At 39.9% G+C, this 11,594-nt stretch overlaps 1 pseudogene across 1 annotated transcript; it reads left to right on the top strand.

Moving 5' to 3' along the window:
• The first annotated feature begins 596 nt into the window (after positions 1-596).
• LOC117251104 (G2/M phase-specific E3 ubiquitin-protein ligase-like) lies at positions 597-7,501 on the top strand (annotated as a pseudogene). The gene is made up of 9 exons (XR_013493176.1): positions 597-964; positions 2,409-2,621; positions 2,899-3,034; positions 3,133-3,725; positions 3,923-4,232; positions 5,062-5,237; positions 5,582-5,754; positions 5,935-6,149; positions 6,429-7,501. The product of XR_013493176.1 is annotated as a G2/M phase-specific E3 ubiquitin-protein ligase-like (transcript).
• The last annotated feature ends 4,093 nt before the right edge of the window (positions 7,502-11,594 follow it).

The following is an 11,594-nucleotide window of genomic DNA, read 5'->3' as shown; positions in this document are numbered from 1 at the left end:
TTTGCTGTGAATTTTAAAATTCTACAGGTTGTTGTAAACAGCCTCTCCTCTCTCTACCTGCTGCAACAGGCAGTGACAGTCAGAGGAGGACACATTAATGTGAGAAATATTATTTATTTTACTGACATACCGACTTTAAAAAAATATGTAAAATAAGGCAGTTTTTTTCATGTCCCCTTCAGGAATCACCCTCTGAAATTATACTGTTTATTGTCTCCCACAACAATGAAATATAGCCTATTTATGCCTGTGAAAAACATTGACCTTGTATAAAAACAAGAAAAAAATGTATTATACCAGGCTTTAGCAAAATTGCTGTTTTTCCAAATCTGAAGTGCCTCCATATCTGAAAATAAAATTCATGGTTTGTAGAAACACTGAAAAAAGTTTCCACAAAAAAGCTTTATGTGTTCTATTATCTCACACAAATGAGAGGATTTCAGTATATTATGTGAATATATTTCACTATAATGTGTGAGAGGTTTTCAGTATATTATGTGAATATATTTCACTATAATGTGTGAGAGGTTTTCACTTAAAACGGAAGACATTTCAGTCAAACCGGAAGGTGTTTCAGTTAAACCGGAAGGTTTTCCGGTCAACAAAAATGCCCACTTCACAGCCTGGTTCACGTGTAGATTGTCAGCCACGTTGTTCGCAACACTAATGTCTGCCCAACAGCCTGCAAGTAGCCTAACCGAGGCAGCAGCTTTACTTCACACTGTACTGGCTTCAGCGGAGACCATCAGAACCTTGTCAAATGAGACAACAGTCGGGCAGCAGCCGACTGTTGCAACTCCAAGCCGCAACACACTGGGCAGTCACATAGCGTCGCTTTTCCCCTCCGGACAGCACAGCAGCATGACACTGCCAACTGCAGCTCCAGTCCGGAGAGAGTGTGCGCCGCGTTATCAAGCGCAGCGCTTCAGCTCTTGGACATCAGGCACATCAGGAGGAAGAAAAGGTAATTAGAAATTTAATTTTTTTTTTTCTAAATTATTGTTTAATCCAATGAAACGTAACACAACGCAACGCAACATGACATGGTAGTGAGCTAAACAGTTAGCCGTTTGTGCCTCCACTACAAACAAGCGGGGTATTGAGCCCTCACTATAGTGATACAGAGTTTCCGCGGGTCCTAAGAGTCTCAGATCTACTGCAAACTTGGCGTATGTCTTGCAGGGGGCCCAGAAAAGTACACTGTCGAATTAGGTGCATGTGCCAGCTGGTATTGTTTGTAGTGTTGTAGCGTTGTTGCTATGGTAACATGCGGGAATGTGAGTCACGTGGTGGTACGTCAGCAGGTAATAAAATCAGCTGTTCTTCACCTGGTGTGTGAAAGCAGACAGTGAAAACAAATCTTACAGTAGATGTGGGTCACTTTGGAGAAGCAGCAGGAGCACCACTGCAGGAAGCTAAGTTATAAATGTAACGTAAATGTAACTGCTGTGTGAGAGGGTAGCTGCAGCTAAACATATTTTATCCACTGAAATGTAACTAAAGCTCACCTAAAAGATTATCAATTCAAATGTCTACTGTATATCTCTCTTCAAAGCCTAACTTCCATTTACTAAATGTTTCTTCATCCCTTCCATTATGTTAGAAGTCATTTCTGCTCTGCTGTTGCACCAGGCATAATCTAATGTTGTTATTTGGTCATATTGGTTGTTTACTTGAACAGTGCCATGTCTTAAACTAACGTTACTGACTGTTGTTACTGTTGTCTGTTGTTACAGTCTGTAAATCCTCTGTTATTTTCTGCCCCACACTGAAGCAATAATACACTGCATATTACTGCTGTGATTAAATAAATCCTTCATCAGCATTTGAAGTTTTAAGTCAAGTACTTTAGTAAAAAAAATACTGATTATACATAAATATACTTTTTATGTATGCCCCCTTTTTTGGTTTTTGCTTATTTTTCATGTATGTCTCAGCATAAAGGAATGGCTGTTTATTATATATTCCCTTTTTACATTACATTTGTATCACTCAGAAACACCAGTCCTATTTCAAGGTGGCTGCTGAACTCTGACCTTTCGGTTGACGCCTCAGTTGACAAATTATGACCTTCCATGCCCTGTCCACAGCCTACAATAGCTAATGAGTCTGTGTTAAAGGGAAGGACAGAATATGGTTTTTCACAGTAGATTTATGGCTCAGAGAGAAATCATGTAAATAAGGGTGTTAAGGGCTTGAAGTGATAAAATAGGTTAAAATGAATATATTTGACCTAAATATGAATATTAGTGGGTAAAATATAACTGATATTGATAACCACTACCCATTACTGATATAATATTGATAGGGGGTGGGGGTTAGTATTTTGTATTGTATTTCCTATAGCAGTATGACTTATATTGTGTTGGCTGTTTTCATGTGGTCTGATTGTTACATTCTTATTTCAGAGTCAGGACACAGCAGCATGACCATTTAAACAAGGATGTAATACTACTCCCTAATCAATCATGGGGAGTAGTGTGCAAACAAGGTCCAAAATCATGGTTACACAAACATGGACACATCCTCAGTGCCGTTGAATTCCGGAAGGACTGGGACCACCAGACTGTTTTAGAACGCATCAGGGATGGCTTTGGTGAGCACATTCAAGACGATGTCAGGTAAATGCCTCTTTTTTCCACTTACTTTGTAACATATATTAATAATGTATTTTTCTTTTTATTATAAAAAATGCAATCATGATTATTACAAACATTTGCTCAGCATTTGTTTTAAAATCTACTTGATTCAGTCACACAGTTAATTGGAGCAAGAAGCCAAAGTGGCGCCCCTACACACACAGTAACGACAATGACTAACAATGAATGTACAACACACTGTTGTGCTACATAGCCTAAAGCTTTTGTTGTTATTGTAATATCCCCATCTTCTTTCTAGCCTCCAGTTTCTCATGGCTTGTGGCAATAAGCTGGTGTCCCCTAAGCTCCAGGGTGGTCAGGAGCTGAATGGGATGCTAATTCACAAGGTCTTTAAAACCAAAGCCCTGTATGTAAGACCATCAAGGACCCTTTTAGTACGTTTGGGATTTTGTTTGTTTTTTACCACTTCAAAAAATTGTGCTAAATATAATAATAAAAAAAAGAAATATGTATTTTTCTGTTTCTGTTTAAGATTGACTCCGAAGAAGAAAATGACTGTTCTCCCATTACTACCAGATCAACGTTAAGCATGCGTGCAACTAAGGGCAGCAATGATTGTTTTGAAGTTGATGGTCCTCAGATTCGCACAGACATGAGCAGTAATGGCACCACCAGGGCTGCTACCAGGTTTAGAGTAATGAGGAGTAATGAGTATCCTGGTACTAGAAGTCATGATGGAGATGGCAAACCTAGCACTAGTACTGGTCATGAAGACAGCTATGGTTCCAATCACACCATCAGCAGTTGTGGTCATGATGGAGGCTGTCTTGCAAAAGGTGATTGGAACCCTGGCACCAGTGGTGATGATGGAGGCTGCCTTGCAAGAGATGATGGGAACCCTGGCACCAGTGGTGATGATGGAGGCTGCCTGGCAAGAGATGATGGGAACCCTGGCACCAGTGGTGATGATGGAGGCTGCCTTGCAAGAGATGATGGGAAACCTGGTACAACTGATCATGATGGTGACTACGCTTCATATTTGACACTTGTGGCTACTCTTCCGCCTGACTCTTCAGATGATGAGGAATTAAACCAAGCCATAATTGCCAGTATGGAGAGTCAAATGTGAGTAGCACACACATAGTATGTGAGCTTGAGAGATCAGGATAATGCTTGAGAATGATGTGATCTCATAATTGATATGAATCCTATATCCCTTACATTATCACATCCATGTTTTGGATTAAATGGTTGCTTACATCAAAAATTTCACAAAATACAAGTTGTTGTCTGGTCATTCATTTTTGATTTTGTGTTTATAGTGCAGAAAAGGTCCCGGTCCAAGAGATACTGCTGGAACTGTCAAACAAAATTAGCACAAAATGGCAGTGCAAATTTAATATAAATCTCTCTGCTGTATGGGAGGGAGCCATGCGGGGCTTCCGAAGGGTATCCTATGACCCCACTTGATGATCTGTGTTAAATTCTCCGATGACATGGGGAGAAATGAAGAAGGAGTTGATTTAGGAGGACCAAGAAGGGAATTCTTATGGCTGCTGATGGAGACTATTGCCAGGTCACCCATGTTTGAAGGAAAATAAAACAGCAAGAACTTGGCTCTTGACAGTACTGGTAATGCCTGGCTTTTCTAAAAATTCATAATGTGAGCCATTTTAATTTATTGTGATTTTGACATGCTACTTGTAGCTTTTGAACAGATTTACATTTTATATAATATAATACTGGAAATCCCATGGTTTCATATAGTAGCGTGTCTTAATGTATTTCCTCAAATAGTGATGGGGGCCTTTACTTACCTCAACTGTAGAAGGTACCAGGCTTTTATAAAGTGGGCTTGTTTTAGAGGCAGGGCTTTAAGCATAATTGGTCATATTTTAGTATGAAGCGTTAATCTGCCTACTGCATTATGTGGTAAATTCAAACTCAGCACTTTCTGTTTTCAATTAAAACCCCTCTACAGTTTCATCAGATTGAAACCCTTCTCTTAATACATCTTTTATTGTGAAACATTTGCAGGAATGTGTTGTGGAAAACTTTGACTTGCAACATTCCCATATGGCCCTTGAAATTTGGCTACTGTCATCTTGTGGCACATGTATTGTACTATGCAATCCAGTTTTGCTAAGAAATGCATCCACAGTTACTGAATTTGGATAGTCACACTGAAAAGGAAAAGTCAGTATTTTTCACCCTGGACTTAGCAAAATTATATTGCTAAATTTATTAGATTAAGTTATTCGAAATGTGCATCATCCTTGACATGCATATTATATGGCAGCTCACTTCTCCACTCATGTTTTAGATCTAGCTTTTATTTGTTTGTGTCAACCATGGCCCCGGTCATCATTTGAGACCCAGCCTTTAATTGACAGCCAGTTTTTGTTTGCTGAAATGTGGTATTTATGAATATTATATTTCCTTTTATGCCATTGTTTTGCAGCTCTAAGAGAGGACTGGTACTACATTGCTGGCAGAGCCATTGCAGTGAGCTTGGTGCATGGTGGTCCACCACCAAACTTCCTCTCGCCAACAGTATTTTGTCTTCTGGTCAATGGTTCAGCAAATCCAAAACTAGAAGACATAGCTGACACAGAACTCTTGGAAAAAGTCAAAAAGGTCAGTTGACAGCTTTTAAATTTTATACTGCATTAGAATTAGTTTATTATTAAAAGGTTCTCTTGTTTTTCATTTTGAAAAGAAGTATCAGCCCAGTTTTTCCATATGTTGTAATTTGAATGCCACCACTATTCAACGGACAAGTGTCGACAGCAAAGCATATTTTCCTTGTTATTTATCACATTGTAGCAATGTGTGGAAAAAAACCTGCACTGCTATGAACTGTTAGGGGACCTCTAGGCATTTTGTAGTATGCAGACCACTAGTGTCTGGGTTCTTACTAAGTTAAAAGACTAATAAGAAACTTCCATAACAAGCCATCTTGCTGTTTCTTGTGATACTAGGTGGCTGAAAGTACAACCCTTGAGGACCTTGAGAAGTCAAATGCACCTTTGCTTGACTACTTGGCCAATGCAGGATGTCTGAGGCCTATGCGGTCGATAAGAGACAGGGATCTGCTGGTACAAGACATTGTCATATTTCAGGTCATCCACAGGGTTCAAGGTCCATTTCATAGGTATTCAGTGTTAGTTGTACAGTCAGATCAATCTCAAAAGGAGTAATAATTGTAACCACTGACCAACAAGGTGTAAGACTAGCTTCACAAAATCTATTATGTTTGTATAAAACCAAGAGACAGTTTGACAGTGTACAGGTGAATTATGGATTGTACAGTTATTCCGTGTTGTTTGTACAGATTCTGTGAAGGACTGAAAACTCTTGGGGTTCTGGACCAAATACGACGACATCCAGACAGCTTTCGACCCCTGTTCTGCTATGAGCCGAAAACACTCACTGCTGACCAGGTGGATGATCTTTTCAGCATTCGTCTCTCTCCAGAAGGGAGCAACAAGAGAGCTGCTGAGGAGATGGTTGTTACTTTCTGGAGGGACTATCTCCAAGATGCAGAAGGTAATTAATGGTTTAATGGTCAAATAAACTGATGCATCTGTTTTTTTAGTATCATTCTTTTTTTTCAACATTATCACAAAGCAACCTGCAAATGTTGAAAGACCTTTTATAAATTTATTGCTATAAGAGGCTTTCAGATTTTAGACGCTTTGGTTTTGAGAAGTGAAATACTCTTACTGGACAATTTATTCAGTATCAGCTGATGTTAATTGCTTTAGAGATGATTCACATACACATTTATTGGACCAACTACCACTGATAATATTTTTGTTTTTACAGAAGAAGAAGGGCCATCCAAACTAGAGAAGATATTGGCCTTCACAACTGGAGGATCTGTGGTACCACCTATCGGCTTTCCCCCAACTCCTTCTGTCCAGTTCATTCACAAAGGAGATGATGGCTTCTCTACATCAATGTTCCCTCTTGCCAACACATGTGTTAACTGCATCAAGTTGCCACTACATGTGTCTTACCAACTGTTCAAGGAGAAGTTTGACTTTGCATTAGGAAACACATATGGGTTTGGCAGGGCATAAACATGTCATGCTCTGAAAACTTCAGTCTGTGTCTCACTTTCTCAGTCTCTACCTTTCTGCTTGTCTCAGTCTGTTTTCTGAAGAAAGTTAGTTGTTAGTTGTCTTCTGAAAGAGAGTTATTGGTTTCATTTCTGAATGCCGTATGCAATATAACTGATGTATTTTATATAGTTTCACCACAATTCAGTTGACTCAGTCAACCTATGTTTTAAAACATATTTACATTTACTTTAACGGCACGTTTCATATTCTTACCAAACTTTCTTTTAACATATACTTGTTTAGACAATTAAAATTTAAACAATTAAGCTGAACATATGCTCTGTATAACATGTTCATTTGTTTTTCATAAAATGTTTTACAATGTTTTAACAAAACTTTAATTCACAGAATACACTGCACAAGTGAAGAAAACATTTTAACAAACCTTAACATTATTCCCATGTTATTTACTGAAGAAAGTGCAGAAGTGAAGAAAACACATCTATTCCATGGTTCCCATCATTTTCAAGTGGGTTCACTTGTTGAATAATGTTCATTGTGGTCTCATTAATGGTTACATCTATGTCTGAAATTACAACATTATTATTGGTTTGAAGTTCAGGTAATGGCCCTTCTTCATCAATGACATAGTAGTTATCGGCATCAAAAATGCTGTTTATAGCTGGATGGATTCCTGCATTATTAATGACACCTGAATGCCACAGCTGAAGAGGTGTCTGCCCCCCTTGTGTAGAGGGGCCATGGTTGTTCCACTGATTGATGAATTCTGTTACTGCTCTTTCAATCCTTGGTAAATAAACATAATGCAGACAAAATAAATGTAGTTCATTCAGTGAATCTAGTACACCGTGTTCCTCCATGAAGTTAAAGATATTTATAAAGTGTCTAGATACAACTCTATTGAGTTCTGCTCATAGTCTCTCAATCCTTTGGTTGTGTACTGATACACCTGTAATAACACTGTTCAATCCTCTTCTTTCCAACATAAAATGGGCAACATTTATATTTTTCATACCATTATCACGTCTGACCCTTAAAGGCAAGCCAAAGTTCTGTACTCCGTCTAGAAATAATGACAAGACGGTTGAGGCTCTGTTGTTGAACAAGCACCATAAGTATATAATAGTCCGGCTGAAGCCATCCACACAACCATGAAAGACCATCCGCCACCTGACCAGCTTGTGGTTGCCGTCAAAATGCCTGTTGGGAAGAAAATATATACTTAAAACTATATATATGTATATATACGTATATATGTACATATGTATATGTATACATATGTGTGTATATATATGTGTATGTGTATATATGTGTGTATATATATATATATAAATATATATGTGTATATATATATGTATATGTATATATATACAGTACAGGCCAAAAGTTTGGACACACCTTCTCATTCAATGCGTTTTCTTTATTTCCATGACTATTTACATTGTAGATTCTCACTGAAGGCATCAAAACTATGAATGAACACGTGGAGTTATGTACTTAACAAAAAAAGGTGAAATAACTGAAAACATGTTTTATATTCTAGTTTCTTCAAAATAGCCACCCATTGCTCTGATTACTGCTTTGCACACTCTTGGCATTCTCTCGATGAGCTTCAAGAGGTAGTCACCTGAAATGGTTTCCACTTCACAGGTGTGCCTTATCAGGGTTAATTAGTGGAATTTCTTGCTTTATCAATGGGGTTGGGACCATCAGTTGTGTTGTGCAGAAGTCAGGTTAATACACAGCCGACAGCCCTATTGGACAACTGTTAAAATTCATATTATGGCAAGAACCAATCAGCTAACTAAAGAAAAACGAGTGGCCATCATTACTTTAAGAAATGAAGGTCAGTCAGTCCGGAAAATTGCAAAAACTTTAAATGTGTCCCCAAGTGGTCGCAAAAACCATCAAGCGCTACAACGAAACTGGCACACATGAGGACCGACCCAGGAAAGGAAGACCAAGAGTCACCTCTGCTTCTGAGGATAAGTTCATCCCAGTCACCAGCCTCAGAAATCGCAAGTTAACAGCAGCTCAGATCAGAGACCAGATGAATGCCACACAGAGTTCTAGCAGCAGACCCATCTCTAGAACAACTGTTAAGAGGAGACTGCGCCAATCAGGCCTTCATGGTCAAATAGCTGCTAGGAAACCACTGCTAAGGAGAGGCAACAAGCAGAAGAGATTTGTTTGGGCCAAGAAACACAAGGAATGGACATTAGACCAGTGGAAATCTGTGCTTTGGTCTGATGAGTCCAAATTTGAGATCTTTGGTTCCAACCGCCGTGTCTTTGTGAGACGCAGAAAAGGTGAACGGATGGATTCCACATGCCTGGTTCCCACTGTGAAGCATGGAGGAGGAGGTGTGATGGTGTGGGGGTGTTTTGCTGGTGACACTGTTGGGGATTTATTCAAAATTGAAGGCACACTGAACCAGCATGGCTACCACAGCATCCTGCAGCGACATGCCATCCCATCTGGTTTGCGTTTAGTTGGACGATCATTTATTTTTCAACAGGACAATGACCCCAAACACACCTCCAGGCTGTGTAAGGGCTATTTGACCAAGAAGGAGAGTGATGGAGTGCTGCGGCAGATGACCTGGCCTCCACAGTCACCGGACCTGAACCCAATCGAGATGGTTTGGGGTGAGCTGGACCGCAGAGTGAAGGCAAAGGGGCCAACAAGTGCTAAACACCTCTGGGAACTCCTTCAAGACTGTTGGAAAACCATTTCAGGTGACTACCTCTTGAAGCTCATCGAGAGAATGCCAAGAGTGTGCAAAGCAGTAATCAGAGCAATGGGTGGCTATTTTGAAGAAACTAGAATATAAAACATGTTTTCAGTTATTTCACCTTTTTCTGTTAAGTACATAACTCCACATGTGTTCATTTATAGTTTTGATGCCTTCAGTGAGAATCTACAATGTAAATAGTCATGAAAATAAAGAAAACGCATTGAATGAGAAGGTGTGTCCAAACTTTTGGCCTGTACTGTATATATATATATATATATATATATATGTGTGTGTGTGTATACAGTATATGCGTGATGCGTGCCACACACATACATATGTATATATGTACTTGTTTTCCTTATACATAACATTTACTTACCATAATTGGTTAGGGGCCTGAACACTATAGACTCTTCGATGTATAGCAAGACGACGTCTAAATGATCGCCCAATAGGATCCACTTGATGCAGGCTCTGTCTGACCCGCCAGCGCTGAATCCTCAAGCCACGCGATCTCAGGCTTCCAAGTATGTATGCTTTACCTGCATTTGGAGTGTTCTGTAGTATATGAGTTACAACTCTGTCCAGGTCTTGATTTGACAATACAGAATACCTTAATGGCTCAATTCCCAGTCTTTGTCTGTGTCTGTATAGTGTTCTTCGACTAATTCCAAAGCATGATGCAATTCTCTGCCATGACATACCGATGGACACACAGTGAGAAATCTGTTCAGTGGCTATGCTGTACCTGGGCCGTCCTGGATGGCCAGTCAAGGTTGTTGGAGGTGCCAAATTTGTGGTCACTTCAGTGGATCTCCGTCTGGCCTCATGTTCATGCAGCAAGTTGCGAAAGCATCTATACAATGATCCTAGAAGGTTTCCGACATCCCTATCATCATACACAGCAATAAATGCAGATAGAGTTTGAGTATGCTCATTAAGCTCTCTATAAAGCCTCTCCTGATGGAAATTGTCAGACTCCTCTCTTTGCAGCCTCTCAATGCATTGCAGAGCACTAGTAAAAAAAACGAAAACATCCTCCTCATTGCCTCTCACTTCAAAAAATAAAGCTTGGATTTGAAAAATGAAGAATATCAGATGAACATACATTGTGGTTGAAGCAAGGGTTGAAGTACTTCAAACTCAGCAAAAGCACATGCACTTCCCTGTATGGTCTTCCTGTTTCCATCACATGACAGGAAGGCCTTCCTGTTTAACTATAATTTTAATATTCACCACTGAACTGTTATAGTTTAACATTCTGTATCAGAGCATTTCAGCTGTGTGCATTTTACTAGTATGTGGTAAAGCATTTTAGTAGTTTATGCAAAATGTTGTGCATGCACGAGAGCATTTCAGTTGTGTGTGGGAGAACATTTCAGTAGTGTTTATGAGAGCGTTTCAGTAGTGTGTGTGAGAGCGTTTCAGTAGTGTGTATGAGAGCGTTTCAGTAGTGTGTGTGAGAGTGTTTCACTCACTTGTATGTATGAGAGCATTTCAGTAGTGTATATAAGAGCATTTCACTTGTATGTGTGAGAGCGTTTTAGTAGTGTGTGTGAGTGAATAATTTTTCAGTTGTTTATGTGAGAGTGTTTCAGTAGTGTATGTAAGAGGTAATTCTGAATAATGTCCCTGACGGCCCCTCATAGCTGTAATCTGATGGTTGACTAGTTGATTATTTGGTCGATATGCTCTCGTCCGACCAAAGTCTCATTGGTCGAATAATCGCCATCATCAAAACTGAGAAGTTGGAAGCCCTAGAGGATGGAGGCATGGCCCAGCTCCTCCACCTTGATGATATGTTGAGTGACCTGGTTGCCATGGAAGGTGAAGCGGTTGGGGTTGTCCAGACGGTGCCTCCTGAGAAGGAAGATTCAGCAGCCACTCAACAGGGGTGCTCCATTTCACCTCATTGTGAACCCAGCCAGCCAACCAGATCTCCAGCTACCCCCACTACAGACATTCCCAGACATTCATTGCACATGGACAGAGGCATTCATTCACACACTAACCCATCTACAGAAAACAGAGATGTCCACACATTTCCATCACCTGCCGGAAGAGGCAATGTTATGCTGGCAAGAGACCTTACCACTTCAGCATTAGCCAAGTCACCCACACCAGGTTTTGGTGGTGCTCCTCCTGGTAGGGTGAGTCTATCTTCCAGCA

The sequence above is a fragment of the Epinephelus lanceolatus genome, chromosome 13 (genome assembly GCF_041903045.1).
Source record: "Epinephelus lanceolatus isolate andai-2023 chromosome 13, ASM4190304v1, whole genome shotgun sequence".
NCBI lineage: Eukaryota > Metazoa > Chordata > Actinopteri > Perciformes > Serranidae > Epinephelus > Epinephelus lanceolatus.
The sequence above is the reverse complement of the archived record's forward strand: the minus strand, read 5'-3'. Positions and strand labels throughout refer to the sequence as shown.